Raw genomic sequence first — 5,167 nt, 5'->3', positions numbered from 1 at the left:
CCTCCTTCAGTCTGATTTTAAACATCATTACCTCAAGAGTGAAACCCTGGTGGCATAATGGCTAAGTGCTATGGCTGCTAACCAAAGGGTTAGCAGTTCAAATCCACCAAGCACTCCTTGGAAACTCTATGGGGCAGTTTTACTCTGTCCTATAGGGTCGCTATAAGTTGGAATCGACTTGACGGCAACGGGTTTCACGAGTACCTCAAAAGAGCAAACCTGAACCAAATCCATTGCTGTTGAGTTGATTCCAACTCATAGTGACTCCGTGTATTACACAGTAGAACTGTGCTCCATAGGATTTTCTTGGCTGTAACCTTGACTCCACGTCAACTAAAAGCAGCAGCAGCAGTGATCTTTAGGCAAGCAAATCGCCAGGCCTTTCCTCCATGGTGCCGCTGGGTGGGTTCAAACTGCCAACATTTAGGTTAGTTGTTGTGTTGTTATTAGGTGCTGTTGAGTTGCTTCTGACTCATAGCAACGCTTTGCACAACAGAACAAAACACTGCCCGGTCCTCTGCCACCCTGCTTGAGCCCATTGTTCAGCCACTGTGTCAATCCATCTCATTGAGGTCTTCCTCTTTTTCACTGACCCTCTACTCTACCAAGCATGGTGCTCTTCTCCAGGGACTGGTCCCTCCTGATAACATGTCTGAAGTATGTGAGACAAAGTTTCACCATCCTCACTTCTAAAGTGCATTCTGACAGTACTTTTTCCAAGACAGATTTGTTTGTTCTTCTGGCAGTCCATGGTGTATTCAACATCCTTCTCCAACACCATAATTCAAAGACATCAATTCTTCTTCTGTCTTCCTTATTCATTGCCCAACTTTCACATTCATATGAAGTGATTAAAAACACCATGGCTTGGGTCAGGCACGCTTTAGTCCTTAAAGTGACATCTTTGCTTTTTAACACTTTAAAGAGGTCTTTTGTAGCAGATTTGCCCAAATGGAACGCATCATTTGATTTCTTGACTGCTGCATCCATGGGCATTGATTGTGAATCCAAGTAAAATGAAATCCTTGACAACTTCAATATTTTCTCCATTTATCATGATGTTGCTTATTGGTCCAGTTGTGAGGATATTTGTTTTCTTTACGTTGAGGTATAATCCATACTGAAGGCTGTGGTCTTTGATCTTCATTACTAAGTGCTTCAAGTCCTCTTCACTTTCAGCAAGCAAGGTTGTGTCATCTGCATAACGCAGGTTGTTAATGAGCCTTCCTCCAATCCTGACACCACGTTCTTCTTCAAAATAGGCCATCTTTCAGATTATTTGCTCAGCATACAGATTGAATAGGTATGGTGAAAGAATACAGCCCTGACACACACCTTTCCTGACTCTAAACCCTGCAGTATCCCCTTGTTCTGTTCGAACAACTGCTTGTTGGTCTAAGTACAGGTTCCTTATGGGCAAAATTAAGTATTCTGGAATTCCCATTCTTTGCAATGTTATCCATAACTTGTTATGATCCACACAGTTGAATACCTTTGCATAGTCAATAAAACACAGGAAAGCATCTTTCTGGTATTCTCTGCTTCAGCCAGGGCCCATCTGACATCAGCAATGATGTCCCTCATTCCATGTCTTCTTCTGAATCCAGCCTGAATTTCAGGCAGCTCTTTGTCAACGTACTATAGGTTAGTAGTCAAGCAAAAATCTTCTGCACCACCCACGGATCTTTTATAAGAATATCTTCTTCACAGGCAGTTGTGTGAGAAGGCACTTGCAAGCTATACAAAATTCAATTTCATTTATTTCTTCTCTGTGCTCCCACAGCATGTTATGCGCGTTGTAATTTAGTTCTTACACTTCCAGGTTATGTGTCTCCACCAGGCTGGGTGCCCCTGGAACACAACATAAGGTCCCTGTCAGATTTAGTTGTACCCTCAACACCTAACCTACTGCCAGGCACATGACAGATGCTGTGGCAGTTAAGGTCGTGTGTCAGCTTGGCTGGGCCATGATTCTCAGTGGTTTGGCAGTTATGATGCAGTCTGGCAGTCATAGGATGATGGAGTCACTTCCATGATGAGATTTGATATAATAGGATCACCTCCATGATAGGATCTGCTGTGAGTAGCCAGTCAGTTGGAAGGGAGTTTCCTTGGGGGTGTGGCCTGCATCCAAAATAGGTGGATTTTCTGGCAAGGCCCACAGGCTTTTGCTCGCTCTGGATCTTGCTCCTGTTCATCTGACCTCTAGTTCTTGAGACGTGAGCTAGCAGTTTATCTGCTGTCTTGCCCACTGATCTTGAAATTCATCAGTCTTCGCAGCCTGTGAGCCAGAGCCAAGCTTGCCAATCTTGGGTTTGCCAGCCCCCGTGGCTATGTGACTCAGGAGAAGCCTCCAGCCTGACCCACGGACTTGGGATGTTCCAGCCTTTAAAACCGCATGAGCCCCACTTCCTTAATATAAATCTCTCTACATATATATTATATATTTATATGCTTTACTGGTTTTGCTTCTCTAGAGAACCCAGGCTAAGACAGATGCAAGTGTGTGACATGTGTGAGTGATTCTCAGGGTAAAGCCGATAGGTGCTGTCAGTGCCTGGAGGTGTGTCCCAAACAAGTCCCTGACTCTCCACAGCTGTTCTCATGCCATTTCTTCAGCCTGGAGTGCCTGCCACCCCAATCCGGACCCACACCCACCTCACTCACCTGACCCCATCTCTGACTGTAGAATCCCCCAACTAGTCAGAATCCTCTCAAGGATAAGCATACCAAATTAATTAATCAGCCGTGGAATTCAAATTCTGGCTCTACCGCTACCTAGCCAGGACTTGTTAATCCTCATTTTCCTGATCTACAAATTGGGCAGAAAGACACATATCTTTTAGTTGTGACACGAGAGTTTCATGAGAAAATGTGTGCAGAACATTTATCAGAATGCCAAACACGTAGTAGATGCTGGATAAATGTCTATTATCATTATCACTACTCCTCCTATCACTACTACTCTTCCTCCTCCTCCTCCTACTGATACTAATACTACTCATACTACTACTACTCTTACTCCTACTCCTCCTCGTCCTCCTAATACTACTCCTACTACCCCTACTCCTCCTACTGCTCCTACTTCTACTCCTCCTACTACTCCTACTCCTCCTACTACTCCTACTCCTCATACTCCTCCTACTCCTCATACTCCTAGTACTATTACTACCTCATTTCCACGTGCAGTCACATTGATAGATACATGGGTGGGGCTGCAACATATTTAGGGTTAGGGGATATAACTCAACCCATAACACTTCCTCTACCCATCAGGGACTGCAGGAAATGCTGAGATGGTCTCTGGGCATCTCATGCCCTGAGTACCACACTGCCATTGCTACTTCATCTACCGTGGTGTCTGCGCCATGGTCATACAGGACTTCCCAGTGAGACCTGCCACCTCCCTGGGCCTCACCTGAGCACGCTGTCTGCTCTGAGGTCCTCAAACTTACCTGCTCATGTCCCCCACCATCTTGGGACTGGGTACAAGGGAGCAGGTTCAGGGTCCTCATTCTCACATCTCTATTGTTTCCTTTTCCAACTTTCTTCTTGTCACCAGATAAGAAAACATTTATTCTGACTGGAGTAAAGGAAATTGATTCAGCCTAATCATGAAAGGTCTTCAATCTCTCATTGAATCTTATCCTTCGAGTTTAAAAGTTTGTGTGTGTGTGTGTGTGTGTGGGCATGTTCTCAGGCCTTATTCCGACAGTTCTCCATTGGAACAATGAGGCCGCAAGACTTGAAGTCCGAACAGTAGAGAAGACAACAATTACTGCCCCATCGTACAATTTCAAAATACTTTGATAAGAGCCAGGTTAGAAACATGCATGGAGTCCCTGGGTGGTGCAAATGGTTAAGTGCTTGCTGCTAATTGAAAGGTTGGAGAGGTTCGAGTCCACCCAGACGTCCTTGGAAGAAATACCTAATTCTGAAAAATCAGCCATTGAAAACCGCAGTTCTACTCTGACACACCTTAGGATTGTCATGAGTGGGAATTGACTAAACTGGCAACTGGTTAAAAAAAGAAATATGCGCAGGATACTAGTTGAGGGCTAGGAGAGGGGGAGAGGAACAAATATGGAAAATCAAACAAAGACTAGGGGAATGGGGAAAAAGAAGTAGTTTTCTGAAGAAAGTGATGGCTAAGTTGAGTCAGCTAGGACCAGTAAAAATGGGAAATTATTGATTCCAGGCAGAGAAAGTAAGATGTACAAAGATCCAAAAGTAAGAGAGTATCGTCCCTATTCTGAAACTGAAAAATCAGACCGGACCTCGGTGTGTAAGGGAGAGAGACACTCCAGGTGAGGCTTACTTAAGGGGTCCCTGGGAGCCACATTGTGAAGCCCTTGTGTGCTATGCTGAGGAATTTGTCATTGGGGGGTTAGAAGGGAAGTGACATGTGACCATAATATAAAAATGTATTTGTTTCTCTGATCTTGGATCAAGTCTATGCCAAACTCAAATGTGTATCTCCTGTGTCCAGCAAACACCTGACACAATAGGTAATCAACAATTACTCATAAGAGGAAAAGAGGAAGGAGAGACAGAAGCATCTAAGGAAACAATTGCACAGTGGTTTGGTTGCCAACATTTACTAAGCATCAGCTATGGGCAAGAGCCTGTGATGTGCAGAGGGAACTACAAGAATAAAGTAGCATCCCTGCGTGCTCAGGTTTACTTATTAATGTCAGTAATTCTGAGACCACAGTGGCGTTTTCCCGGGTGTCTCTTTTCTCTGGAGGAGTCCTGCTGGTGCAGTGGTTTAAGCTCTGGCTGCTAATTGAAAGGTCGGCAGTTCAAACCCACGGGCTGCTCTACGGGAGAAAGATATGGCAGTCGGCTTCCCTAAAAAATTACAGCCTTGGAAACCCTACGGGGCAGTTCTACTCTGTCCTGTGGGGTCGCTGTGAGTAGGAATCGACTGGACGGGCAACAGGTTTGCTTTCTTTTCTCTCATCCCGGTTCCCTACCTCTGGAGTTCCTGCCCCACCTCTTCCTTTCCTTCGCCACCCTCTCCGAAGGATCCGCCGTCCGGGGTTTCCCGCGCTCCGGCCAGCCCGCCGCTGGGAATAGATAAGTGCGTGGGAGCGCAGCGGCAGCGGCAGCGGCAGCGGCAGCGGCAGCGGCAGCGGCAGCGGCAGCGGCAGCGGCAGAGGCAGAC

The sequence above is a fragment of the Loxodonta africana genome, chromosome 12 (assembly GCF_030014295.1).
Source record: "Loxodonta africana isolate mLoxAfr1 chromosome 12, mLoxAfr1.hap2, whole genome shotgun sequence".
Lineage (NCBI taxonomy): Eukaryota > Metazoa > Chordata > Mammalia > Proboscidea > Elephantidae > Loxodonta > Loxodonta africana.
Note: the sequence above shows the minus strand (reverse complement) of the source record.